Source organism: Cyprinus carpio, chromosome B19 (assembly GCF_018340385.1).
Source record: "Cyprinus carpio isolate SPL01 chromosome B19, ASM1834038v1, whole genome shotgun sequence".
NCBI classification, from domain to species: domain Eukaryota; kingdom Metazoa; phylum Chordata; class Actinopteri; order Cypriniformes; family Cyprinidae; genus Cyprinus; species Cyprinus carpio.
In genome coordinates this window covers 6,567,065-6,581,797 of record NC_056615.1, presented here as the reverse complement: position 1 = coordinate 6,581,797, position 14,733 = coordinate 6,567,065, and the positions used below count along the sequence as shown (strand labels likewise).

General features: G+C 34.9%; 2 protein-coding genes across 2 annotated transcripts in view; one reads left to right on the top strand and one right to left on the bottom strand.

The window, feature by feature from the left end:
* Positions 1–14,733, bottom strand: part of LOC109085447 (atrial natriuretic peptide receptor 1-like) — a 1,054,061-nt gene that overhangs the window by 746,219 nt on the left and 293,109 nt on the right. The window lies entirely within an intron of this gene.
* The window catches only part of LOC109111700 (protein tyrosine phosphatase type IVA 3-like), a 33,357-nt gene continuing 23,513 nt past the window's right edge, over positions 4,890–14,733 (top strand). The window contains exon 1 of the mRNA XM_042744777.1: positions 4,890–5,002. The gene's annotated coding sequence lies outside the window, so the exon portion shown is untranslated. The remainder of the gene's footprint in view (positions 5,003–14,733) is intronic.

Genomic DNA, 14,733 nt, shown 5'->3' with positions numbered 1-14,733 from the left:
ACAGTAACGAGTCAGTTTAACAGACTAGTTCACAACCTCTTTAACAGATCATTACACTTAGTTAATGGGCAAAACAACTGAACAGATAACAGGCCTACAGTAAATATTCTCTTAATGTAGTTATTATATATTATTTGCTTAATATGACTATATCTTACAGGCAGAACATTTTGATATTTACATTTATATACTTCATTTCATATCAGCAGCATATAGATCCCAGCTGTTCATGTTTCATGAACAAACAATACACTACATAAATAAATAAATGAATGAATGAATGAATGAATGAATAAATAAATAAATAAATAAATAAATAAATAAATAAATAAATAAATAAATATTCTTTGCTCAGGGCCAGGTTTTCTAAAACACCTTTTATGTAAACAGAAAACAACTTGAGCATGTGTATGTAGATTCATTTTCTTAAAAGTTATTAAATTGTCTGACTTTATTCAATAATTGATTTTACATAAGGTTATTAGTGATAAAGTAGAACTGTTTTAGGACCTACAAAGTACATTTTGTCCACAAGCATGTCCTACTTTATATTACAGTGATCTGGCTGACCACGCTGGATATTGCCCATGAGAGGTTTAGAAAACACACTTTATTTGGCAATAATTAGATGTAGATGGCAATTCCTCATGAATTTCTCTTTTTAATGGATGGTGGATATCATATCATTGGCTTTAGGCTATTTAATATTGTAACATTCACAAGTTTGAAGATTATAAGAACATCCTCCTAAATATAACAAAATACAAATACATGTACATTTTATTAAACAATTATTATTTAAATAAACCAAAAATATATTAGACCTTCAGACTGGTCTGACTCGGTGTGCTATATCTTTTTTTGTAACCGATCCGACTTATAGTTTTCGAAAAACCAGACCAGACCAAGGGTGAAAACTTTTCTGGTCTTTGCATAATACAGTATCTGTTCATGTAGATATTTTATTTACATATTAGTGAACCTGTATACTATAAAAGTAACCTACAATACAGTCTAAAAGTAAGCAAAAACTGTTGGTCATTTTGTGAAGTATATTATCTCAATCATGTCCCACATCTTATATAGGTTTTTGACTTACAATCACTTAACCCTCTGCCCCTCTTCATTTAGGAGTCACACTTGCCTCTTTCACGGTCAAAAGTGACCGAAGCCTTGAAATGTAACTTTTTTTTTTTTTTTCTTGGTTTTTTATTTTAATATATTTTTGTTCAATAATATTTTTTGATTATTATTTCTGATTTTGACTAAATTTTATGATATTATGCAATATTTTTACAATTTTAATGAGCTACTTTCTCCATTAGAATTAATATATATAATCTTTACTTTTATTAAATAAATGCAATATTTCACATGAAAAAAGAGTGAATGCATATAGACAATTTGGATTCCCATAATATAATAATAGGCATAATTTCTTAATTTTTTTAGGTTTTGCATTTAGATATATATCTAGACATCCCAAAAAAAAAGGTTTAGAAATTTTTACAACCAGACATTAAAATCTTGTTAGAAAGGGAACACATAAAAAGCTTTTTTGTTACTCAGTATTTGATAATAAAACACAAGACCATAATGGTGTTATATAATGTGATGCTTTAAAGGTGCCATGTGTAAAAATGGAGGTAAAAATATCCAAAAAATCACCTACACGCATCAAAAGAATGAGAAGAAATAAGGGCGATGATGTCATTAAAAAAATGTAAAGTTATAGTGCTGCAGAGATATCAACCTTAATTAGCATTAGCATTACTAGCCACAGACCGACAGGTGTCGTAATACCAGTTTCGGCCATGGGAGGCAGTATGCGGGCAACATAGCCACCAGCCAACCTGCAATACACGAATAACTCGCACGGCTTGTGGGCGTACTTGAACCTGATGTCAATTTTGGTACTAAAGGTAGGTGTTATGTTTTCTAAAAAAAAATAAAATAAAATAAATCACCTAATGCTGTCAGCCCTATTGACCTCTTAACGTTGATAAAAAAACACTGATTGATCGATATTATGTATGAGGAATACATTTTGGTCATTTGTAGCCTACTGTATCTTTCAACAGTGTTCGTGTTTTTTTTTACTATAGTAGAGATGATCGGTTCACGTGCGCTAGGGATCTGCCGTGTAACATTTACAAGTGCCAAAACGGTATTGTTTGAATTGCGTCATAAAATTGACAGAATCTGATATTTTTTTATATCATAACTAACCTGCTTTGTCTAGTCTGTTGGTCTCCGTGTCCTCTTTGTTTTTCGTTGTTTTCTGTGCGTGAGAAAATTGATGTGTGGCGTGAAAGCGTGTGAAAAGAGTCAATTGCGTGTGTCTCACAGTGAATGCTTGAGAGTTGGCAGCTCTGGTTACGTTGGTTGGCGCTAGCTTGGTCAACATCAGCTGTCTGATGTTGACCAATGATGTTGACAGAATGCTGTCTGTCGAATTAATTTAATTCAAATAATGTGTATATACAACTCAAAATGTAATATGAACAAAACGAATATGAACATATTCACTGGTAAAGGTGAAGGGGAGTAGCTTGAAGATGTCATGTTTCAAAAATCACTTGACATCACCCAACGTTCCTCTGGAGGCAAAACGTCCTCTTAGGCTTCGGCTATGCCTCTAGGGTTGTTGTGAAGGTAGGGGCGGAGCATAGAGACTATGCCGTTTCTCGTTTGTTACTCTAGAGTAGACCAATTCACTTAATTGAGGCATACTGCCCCCATCTGGTATGGAATGTGGAGTATGACTTGATTTTTTTGCCAGACATGACACATGGCACCTTTAATGTAGTATTATTTCTATTATATTCTTTGGGTTTCACACTTTTTCCTGTTCCAAAACTGTTATAACTTTCTTACAAGCAGAAATAATGATGTAGACAAAAAGTTGATTTTTCACTAGTTAACAAAGAAATAAACCAATTGATTAAATCTGGTACAAAACTGTGAGTTCCCAACATTCCAGTGTTTATAGTCATGAGATATGAATTCACACATGCCCTTCATATATATATAGACATTTTGGATTCCCATAATATAATAATAGACATAATTTCTTAATTTCTTTAGGTTTTGCATTTAGATATATTTATACAATTTTAATGAGCTATTTTCTCCATTAGAATTTATATATATATATATATATATATATATATATATATATATATATATATATATACACATTATTATATATATATATATATATATATACACATTATTGTAATGTCACATGAAAAAAGAGTGAATGCATATATATATATATATATATATATATATATATATATATATATATATATATATATATATACACACACATATATATATATATATATATACATCCTAAAAACTACTTTTTGTCAAGGTTTAGAAATTTTTGGTTAGATAAGTATCAGGTTTTACATTACAGCCAGACATTAAAATCTTGTTAGGGAAAACAAAAAAGCATTTTTGTTACTCAGTATTTGATAATTAAAATTTTTTAACAAAGTAAGGAATGGATAATGATAATTCAAAACACTTTATACAAACATTTAGCAATTAATTGATATTTTATTCAAAGCAATTTAATAAAATGCTAAACTTATTTACTAAATAGACTTGTTATGCCTGCATTTCTAAGCTTACTGTTTAAATGAATGGAAATTTAATATAAAAAAGTTAAGTAACATTATTTAAAAATATGAACAATAAATACATTCTTTATTACTGTAGTTTACACTAGCAACATGCTTAACTTTCAGAAAAGGCTTTCTCAAGCCAACTTCAGATTTGGCAAACTTTACTCATCTAGGTGGTTTTCAGCAGTGATCTAGCCTATTTAAAGCTATGCTGATAAAGCAACTGTATTTCCATCATATTAACTATGAACTATGTTGTGGTAAATGCACCTTCCTCAGGCACATCCTGTTCATTCTGGTTTACGAAATAGCTTTGGTTTGTCTTGCCATTTCGACGCTTTTAGACGTCTAAAACGTTCAGACTTTTAGATAAAACATCTGCTGAAACCACTAGCATTATATTCAGTAAACGCATGGATATTTTGAAATGTCAAACGGTGATTCATGTGACAAAGATTTGAAATCGCGCTTTAAGATTTTACCCTGGCCCTGTTTGGCGCTGTCGTCATGTGGCGGGTCATGACGCAGAATGAGATTGTGGGAGGAACAAATAATCGAGAACGTGCTAGTCAGTTCGATTCATTTTACAGAATCGATTCATTTGGACACTTCATTTTTGATTCATTCATTTTAAGTCCGATACAACAACAGAATCAAGTATTGCCTCACTGAGAACATGTTGATACATGTCGGGGAAAGGGGAATTTCCACAATTTGTATTTTGAATGTTATTATTTAATTGTATTTAGTTACGGTTATTCCTTTTTGTCATGTTTTAGTTATGTAATATCATTTAGGCACAATTGCTTTGTGTTTTAAACTAACATTCGCTGTGTTTTCTGTTATTTGGATCATGATTCTAATTAAGAATTAGATATAACAACAATCAGTGTTATAAAGCAAAGCAATTAAAGGTTAATGGCAGTCAAATAAAATTGTTTGTTTTAACCAAAATAAATTAAAATATATAAAAAAAACTTTATAGACATGTTTGGATATTTGTCCCAGGTTACATTAACAGATAGCTTACATAACATTCCAATGGCACAGCAAGTAACGTTTATCTTTTAAGTTTATGTTTATCTTTATTTCTAAACAGCTGCTTTTCGGCAGTTATTATTAAGAGCAGCTGTTTTCGCACAGTTTTACGCAACAAATCTTATAGTTAAAAGTTTAAGTCACGTTGGTTCATTTGTGTAACTCGAGCAAATTGATCTGGTTGAATCATTTGGATTTGCGAGTCGGTTCGTTTGATTCATGGAAAAGAACATGTCTAACCGAACGATTCGCTTGCGAATCAGAAATCACTACGATCGCATGGCGAGGCTTGAGTCACTCAGACACTTATTATTTGCAGGAACCTTACGGTAAGTAAAATGAAGGCGCAATCTTTCGCATTTTATTTTAATAACGGCGCATTAAATAGCCAAAACCGATGAAAATAGATTTGGTGAAGGACCAGAAAGCCGTGTATGACGAGCATTTAAGCGGATTGTGTGGCTGAGGGTGTTGCCCAAACCGGCTTTCTGTCGGAAATCATGGTTGGCATTGTTATCAGTGTAGTTTTCAAATATTTTACTTGAGAGTAGTGTAGATGTTAAGTGTAATTTGCGTAAATAGCTGTCTGTGGTTTGAATGTGCCTAATGTTGTATTTTGTGGTGTATATACAGCCTATAGACAAATGTCCGGAGGGACCAGGATAAACTGAATGTTAAAGGATTTTACTAAAATATCAAAGACTATATACGGTTTTCCTATTAAAATAAGGTTAAACAATGTTGTATTGTCAGTTTATAGGCCAGTTTCCACGGGTTAGGGCGACATCTTGTCATTTTCTGTCCACGTCTCGGTATCGTTAATGCTCCAGATGGGAAGATACTGTTTGAGGTAGGTTACAAGAATTGGTCGTATAAGATTTTTCTTTTCATCATAATAAAGCTTATGTGTTTTAGCATCATTGTAAATGGAATAATCTTGAAGAATAATGTCTTTTTACCCACATCCCATATGTGTGGCAGCATCTGGTTAGAATGTATGTGTCACCCACATCATAGATTCATATTTTAAGGATTGGTGCCAGTTACATAAGTCTTTTTGACTTTAGAGTGACGCTAAACAAGCTAATTCCTTCTGGTATTGAGTGATCGATTTTGTTTTTTTTTGTTTTTTTGTTTTTTGGTTATGCATTGCCTGTGCATTTGTGTTGGGTCGAGCTGACATGATTGATGGGGAAAGTAAGACACCTATCCAACAGGTCATTCACAATTCACATTTCTAGACACTAAATGATATGTGATAAGTCACAATTGACATTCTTTTAGAAGAGGCATAAAATGTCATTTGAATTCAGTTGCAAAGAATTCAGTTTGTTTTATGTTTTTTTTGTTGTTTGTTTGTTTATTAAATCAAAAATCATTTAAGCCATCATATCTTAGTCAAATGTCATTCACATGACTACACTTTCAAGTATTTGTCAACTTTGTTTGCTAGTGTTGCAATTTAAAAAGACTTCTGTAGAGATCTTTTTCATTCCTCTCTCACGTTTGACTTTAAAGAGAGGTGGCAAAGCTGTTTCCACAGAAAAAAAAATCAGCTGTTTTTATCAGAAGTACCTCACATTTATGCTTCCAGCCCATAAGCGATACATGTGTTTTTTTGTCTGCTTTGCACATTGTGTTTTTCATCCTCTGCAGTGGATCTCTTATGTGGTAAGAGAAAGACCAACCAATTCTCAGGACCAAGAATCCTGCAGAGCTTTCCCCAAGAGGGTCCTGAGCCTCAAATAAATACTTCCACATGACCTTCAGTCCGTGTGCCAGAAAGAGCTGTTTCTGCACTCTCAGTGACGTACAGGATTCCTTGAGATGTCAGCCGACTGCTCTTTTTGCAGTGCAGTTTCAGCTATATGGGGCTCCCCTTTTGTTCGATTCCTTGGGAATTTTACTTGCCCTGCTGTGGTCTATAAAACTTGACCGCGAGGTTGTGGGGTGCCAGGGAAATTTAGATCACATCTGCCAAGCTGGATGACTATGACCAGGCACTAACTTCTTAGATGAAGGGAAAGTCACGTGGAGCTCCTTCCTAAAGCGCCAAAGGTGGTTCTATGCGATGGCAGGGGTCACAGAGCTCTTTAAGCCTAATCATATCCGAAAAATCTTTGTGTATTCTCTCTAGGTTTGGGACATGGATAGTTACCAGCCCCTGTAGAATGAAAATGAATAAACATGCTGCTATCTCCGGCTTTGAAGTATGTGCCAAAGTTGATGAGCATCAGCCAGCACTTGACCCAAACCGGATTCGGGTCATGCAATTATCTGTTTGATAAACAGTTGTTAGCCACACACAGTGTGCCAGGGTGTATGCCATCTTACATTTAGCTTCAGGTGATTTAGACTCATTTATGTTCCAGATGTTCCTCATTTATGTGCTTATTAGATGCAACTTTTGTGGTGCAGAACATTTAACATACATAACAATTAAAGTAGCCTTAAAATCCCATTAGCTTAAATCAGACAGACTAGAACTATTATAAATACTAACTCATATTGGCATTGCATGCATCCATTTATGTGCATGATAACATGCACAGAGACTTTTAAAATGATTATGATTGACAGTTTTTCACTGCTGTTCTCAGGTGTAGTTGCTGACACAAAGCTGAAGTGGTTTTGGTGGTCCAGGTGGTTTGTCTGGTGTTCGTTTGTGTGTGAGAACTCACTGAAGCAAGTATTCTTGCAGGTGCGCATGAGCTTGGTGCGTGCAGATGTATTAAACTTTGGAAACATCCAATTTCACACAAACAAATAGCATCACACAAATCAAACAAGCACACTCTCTCTAGCCAACTGGAACTGTATTCATCATGCCAAATGATGGACTTCCATTGTGCGCTTAGTTACTGGTCATCTGCCCATTAAAATAGAACTAGTTAGGGACATTTGTACCAAATTGGAAGTGGATTGACTTCTGCTAACAATTTCCAAGAATATGTAATGTAAAATATACTAGATTATAGTTTTAAGACAACAAATAATTAATAAACGACCACATTGTAAGGCTTTCGTGTTGCTTATCAGATTTAAAGCTGCACTAAGCGATTTTTGCCAAACGATGTTGATATTTGAAAGCACCAAAACAAACACGCCCATAGCCCAACAGGATTTCACCCTTATTTTGAAATTTCCACCCCAGACGTAAGTACACAACCATGGCAACGATGATCGCGAAAACAAGGGAAAATGACACGCAAGCATATTGAAACAAAAGCCAATATGGATAAGTTGTGTGAAACGAAGCAAAATCAACATTACTCACCTATAAAGAAAAAAACAACGCAACCTCTGTGTCCGATTCCAGGCCTTCCCGCTCCTTGAGTTCTCTCCACAGCCAGAAAGCTGCTCTGATATTTACGTGGGTCCTACCTCTTACCTGATCATAACCAATCTTTTTAATGGTTTTTGAAAAGTTTTTTTTTTTTTTTTTATATCTGGCATCTCTCTCTATAGTCGATCTGCTAATATCAGTCCCGTGCACTCAAACTCGCACTCTCTTCTCCCTGTCATTACAAGACACACCCCCTTAGTGTGTTTTGGGACACGGTCCGACGCTGTGGTCAAAATCGTTTTTCACCAAAACGTTTAGTGCACCTTTAACAAAACAGAAACATGCGTTATTAATTTATTCATTATTAAATTGTTATATTGCAGCTCAGTCCTCATTTTTGACCAATCATGCATGTTTCATATCGTAAACCTTCAACTTTGAAGATGTGCATGCACAGATGTGTATTTACAACGTGCATAAACCTAATTCAGTTTCTTCTAAGATAACTGTAAAAAGATCCCATGTCCTTTACATAACAAACTGTAAAGCGTAAACTCTCAAACATGCAGCTGCCAGCAAATTTCAGCTGTTGCCAAGTAAACATAACTTTAGTTTCGTTTTTCGCAGCAGGGGAGTTATTAAGCCATGTGCTCCAGAGCTCCTACTGATCTGCTCTCACTTGTGCAAGAAGTGTTTAGCGTTGCTCTGACAACTCGTTGACTACCTTAGTTGTGTTCTGTCTGCAAAGAGAACTAGAACTCTGTGTGACTTGTCAGTGTTTTTTACATGATCCCTCTCCCCAGACCTACCAACACAGTCAGCAAAGAACATTTTAATAAATGCCACAAACTCTTTTGGGGTTTTCTACCACAACATGTTCTTATATTATAATTGCCCAGTAATTTGATGCATTCAGAGTTTATTTTACATTGCCAGTTTGGTCTGCACAATATATCAAAATTATCTAAGTATCACAAGTACAAATGTGTACATAGTACAAAGTGGTATTCTTATTTCAATACTTTAAAAAATGAAGGAAAGTCAAAGTTTTAAGTTGATGCAAATAAGTAGAGAATGTGCATGAAACGTACTTTTGTTTATGTACACAAGACGATGTGACGCTCTCATGGCAAACTAACCACATGAAAGAAAACAATAAGAGGAAAGCCGAGCAGTAAACTGTTTCAGGTGTTTGTTTACTTAGATGTTCTGGTAACACTTTATTTTATGGTCTCTTAACTAGTTGCTTATTAGCATGCATATTACTAGAATATTAGCCATTTATTAGTAGTAATTAAGCACATATTAATGCCTTATTCTACATGACCTTATTCTACCCTAATCCTACCCAATACCTAAACTTAACAACTACCTTACAAACTATTAATAAGCATCAAATTAGGAATTTATTGAGGAAAAAGTCATATTTAATAGTGAATAAGAGTTCCCTATTCTAAATTGTTACCGACGTACTTGATGAAAAGTTCTCAGGTTAATATATTTACCAAGTTGAACAAATAGTTGGTGGTATTTAAATTGTTTTCTAGTTTTTATTTTCATGTTAAAAATGACATTTTCTGATTTGTGACATTATTTGTTTTGTAATGCTTCACTAAGACAGTTGCTCTGATGCTTTCTTTTTCCAGGAACAATGTGAAACATGTTTGTTGGTTATATTATTGTTTTTATATACATATATTTCAATATATTAATAGCGTTTTCCCCGATAAAGGCTGTAAACTAATCAGTGCTGCGCTCATGAACTCTACTTTTTCAGACAATATAGGAAAGATGAAATTAAAATATTGAAACTTTTCTGAAAACAGTCGGTTCCCTTCAAAAAGCCATTCATATAAAACACCCGCACCGAGTTTTGATTTTAAAACATGCAGTGCTCATGTTTATTCAATGAAGTTTGAAGCCTTTTGGAAAATCTAGCCTATTTATGGTGGTCAGTGTTGATATTGTGGCTGACTGCCAAAATTAAATCAGTGGGAAACACTGTGCTATCTATTTCTTAATCTGTATTATTACCAAATGTTGGATTCAATCTTATCAACTTGTTTTCTTTCAGTTAGCACAGTTTTTGTATTTCTATTTGAAACTGATTGATTGTAAGCTTCATTGATCTAATTTTTGCACCTCAGTGTTTTAGTGAACGTTGCCAAATAATCTGCAAATAATGCCTTTTCACTCAAAAGATGAAGTACATGAGCTCACATCAATAGCTGCAACTCCATTACAGATTTGTGCAAAATGTTTGCGATATTTTATAAATGTCGATAAAAAAACATTCCATTAACCCGATATTATGCAACTAAAATTTTTTTCTTCTCGCTATTAGGGATGTCACGATAACAAAAATCTAGTATTTGGTAGCTATACTACTAAAAGTACACAATACTCGATACCAAGTCGATATCACAGGGAGAAAAATAACAATAATACTTAAACATTAACTCCTATATATAACATTACAAAAACACAACATTAGTGGCACTTGGCCTTCAAATAACACGCACACCTGACATATACTCTGAATGTAAGCATTAGTTTAAATTCACTGACATACTGGCCATTCACTGACATACTAATATTTTTTAAAATCATTAACATGAACAATAATTATTTAAACCAGTTATATTAGCCAATAAGGTTAATAAGGATAATCCGCAGACGGATACACAAATGAACAAGCTGCAAGCTGTCAGTCAGTCAGCAACTTTGTGTGTTTGTGTGCTTTCAACGGTGCGCACTCTCATTTAAATCTCACACAATCATTTCATATGTTGTCACCATCTTCCATGTGTTCCATCTGTTTGCTTTTTAGGCAATTTTTCTTCTTCTTTACCCTTTGAGGACTGACTAAAACACTTCCAGGTGTATGCTCTGCCTGCCCCAATCAGTTCCGGAAGAATTACCTCGCTAGTCGCTACCTTCGGTACTGTCGGTAGTTATGCTACTGAAGAAAAACTAGTGACATGATTTTAAAATGTTAAAGGGGTTATATGATTATTTTTTTAAAAGATCATTATCTTGTGTATTTGGTGTAACAGAACATGTTGACATGCTTTAATGTTCAAAAAACATATTATTTTTCAAATACTGTTCATTAATGTAGGTCCTCTATGCCCCGCCTCTCTCAAACGCGTCATTTTCTACAAAGTCCCTCCTTCTGACAAGCGCAGTCTGCTCTGATTGGCCAACTGACCCTTTGCATTGTGATTGGCCGATCACCGCAAACACTCGTTGGAATTGTAACGCCCCTTTCCATAATCGCGAGATTCATCTTTCAAAATAAATGTAAAGACAGTTAATAATGTCCTTAGTTTTACCATCAGTTCAACCCTGAAAGAGAAACAGAGTCGTGTGACAAACACAGTGATGAAGCTCGTATATGTCGTCCATAAATTGTGTTGCTGTTCTGTTGTAAGTAATCTTAAAGATTCCTAAATGCATCTACTTTCGGAAGGCCAAATAAAGTGCTTTTGCTTTCCCCCAAATACACACAGCATCTCCCTGACATAGCTGCTTCAACACTAACTGTGGTTACTGAAACCACGTCTTCTTTCTTTGCGTGAACATTTGGGCGGAATTATGCAAATTTTTCCACATAGTGATGTAGACGTGGGGGCGTGTTTAAACGAGCCATTTAAGGAGGGGATGGCAGAGTCTTAGCTTAGATAAAAGAATATCTCTTTGGTTTTGAGACTTTAGTCTTTGCAACTTCATTGATCTTATCAATGCACAATCAGCTTGTAACACTCCAAAGAGAAAGGAAAACTTGAAATCGCATCATATGACCCCTTTAATACTGACTTGGTACCACTGTATCGGTTCTCGTGACATCCCTAGTCGTGATTAATCCTGGCGACGGATCTTGGTAGGTTTACATATATTACAGCCATTGCACTAGCCATTATTTTTAACTGTAGGACATGTAGGTGTGTGTCTTTAGCGAAGCAGCGCCGAGAGACACTTCTGGGACGCTTCTGAAATGTGCTGCGGGTGCGACTGGTATAAAAACAAGCATTTACTAGAGTGGGAGCGATCTGCTCAGGTGGCTGTGTCGGAGTTGTAATGCGCTGCAGATGTGTGCTGTGTAAATAAGGGGTTATCCGAGCATTAATGGCAAGGAAAGCACCTTATACTTGAGAGTGGCCATGTATGAGGTGTTTCGTGGAGGTTAGTACATTAAAGAATGATCATGAGAGTTTTGTGTACACCCGGTGTTATTGCAGTTTTTTTTAAATATTTATTTTTCAAATTGCCCGAAAAGCCACCTCATGTGAGCGTAAATTTTTTTTTGTGATATATGAGAGTTTTTGCAAAATTGACTTGTTTCCATTAGGCGTATTTTCAAATTGCAGTTTCAATTTGTGCAATTTGATGGGTAATGTAAACGCAACTTATAGTCAGTCAGTTCCAAAAAGAAATGCGTATTAAATGAAAGGAAACAAGTTGACAAAAAAGTCTGAATCCAAGATTTGGTGATAATACAGCATCATTTTACAAGTGATTTATAAAATGTGTCTCATTTCTGAACACCAAATTAGGTAAAGGAGTTGCATCTTTGGCCATGATGCTGCAGATTAAAGCGCTGTGGCTTTCCTTAAGAGCACCTGAGGAAACACTGGTGGTTTCCATCTTGTGCATCTGCTTTTAATTATGTTCAGCAGTCAGCACATTAGTTGTGGAGAGAGGTGCAGTAAGTAAAGTATTTAGCCAGCGCACTCCACATATCAGATAACAAACCCTAATATGGATTTGCAGAACTTCAGACTGACTCTTCACCTTCATGAATCCAGTGTTCCATACATTTGATTCAGCAACCAAGATGACAGCTCTCATGACAGCCCCTGACTCTCACATCAAATGCGTCACCGTACAGAGGTCTCGAGAGGCCCATCTGGTTCAGGCTTGTTAGGGTAATGAGATGGAGCGTTAATTAATAGTTCATGTAAAGATGAATCATTCTGAACTCCAGTGTATTTACCATCAGTGGCCAGGATATGAATGTACCAGGACTCTCTTGTGTCCCATAAGCATTAATATTTGATTTTAGATCAGTGTTAATGGAAGAAAGAAATATGCCCAGGAAATACAGTCAGAATTAAGGGCAGGTGTGAAAGAGGATGTATAGAGGGTTTAAAACATCAGTGAGCTACTATCTCAACAAATCACATACATGAAAAAAAAAATGAAATATGATGTTCTAGTTTCTGGATCATTCTTTGTGTTCATGAGCTGTCCACAGATGTTTTCATACTCATTGCACATAAAAATGAAAAGAGTGGTCTTATAACAACAACAACAACAACAACAAAAGTCAAGTAGAAACTAGTAAGCAAAAGTGTAAATTGCATTAAGTATAGAATGCAATTTGTCAACTAAAATCACCTTTAGCTTGTGATATATAATCACACATTATTTGAAAAGCCTGTGATCTCCACAGGAAGTTACACAACAGTGAACGTAACCAGTGGTTTTGATTGTCTTACATCCATTAACTTGAAACACCAGCGAAAGCAATCACTCTGTATGAACCAATCTACCTCCCAATGTCGTATTGCTCTTTTACAGTGGCTTATTGTTCTCATCCCATGAAGTGGTTATAATAGAAATGCTTTTAATTAATCCAGTGGAGGGCCATGGGTGGCTGCCCGAGCCTGCTGTGACGCAAACCTGGGATTTAATCAGGAGGAGACAGGGTGGGAAAAGAGGGAAAACTCATTTGCCCAACGTCAGGCTGTTTAAACAGGCAACACTTCTGGTGTTCAGTCAGGAAATTATTAACAAATCATGCTATAAGTTTAAAATGTCAAAAAAACAAAAACAAACAAAAAAAAAGTATATAAAATGTAAAATATGAGGTCCATGCTTAAAGTTTAAGTGTGTCAAATTTTGCATGCTACTTTCTTCTATCACAGTTTAACATAGATTCAAACTCCTATACCTTTCAGTGACAACGGGAGTTTGGTCTTGCAAAGGGAGTCTTACAAGGGTACTTGTGATCTTATAAGGTATAAAAAAAATACCTCAAAGTAACTACAAATGAGCGTGTAGAGCAAATATCTTTAAAATAAATTCTGTGTGGGGCATGCCCCCACTCCATGCAATTTTCTCACGTTTTTTTTCCTCCTTACCTGTTTGCATCTCTGGTTTAATGTGCATTGTGTTTGGGAAACCTGTTTAGAAACAGTCATTAGTAGTGATTGATATTACACTATTTGTGCTACAGACATAAGTTTGGTTAGATGTTTTTGGTAACATTTTAGTATAGTGACCAATTCTTCACAATTCTCATTTTGATCAATTTAAAGCTTCATTCTTTCTCTTTTTTTTTTTTTTTTTTTTTTTTTTTTTTGCTTTCTTACCTTAAACCTTTGAATGGTATGTAATTAAAGGGAAAGTTCACCCCAAAATGAAAATTCTGTCATTAATTACCCTGCTACGTTCCAAACCCGTAAGACCTTTGTTCATCCTCGGAACACAAATTAAGGTATTTTTGATGAAATCCGAGAGCTTTCCGACCCTGCATAAACAGCAACGCAACTGACACGTTCAAGGCCCAGAAAAAAAAATTAAAATAGTCATTAAAATATTAATGTGACATATTTCTAAGTGAAACAGAATATTCAGTTTAAAAATTTGTAGGGCAGTTCCAAAATGATGTTAATGTTGTTTGTAATTGTTTCAAAATTGCCTTATTTTTGCCAAAACTGGTTTGCCTCCCTCATCTTTGTATTTCCTTTAATTTTTATTTTTTGACTA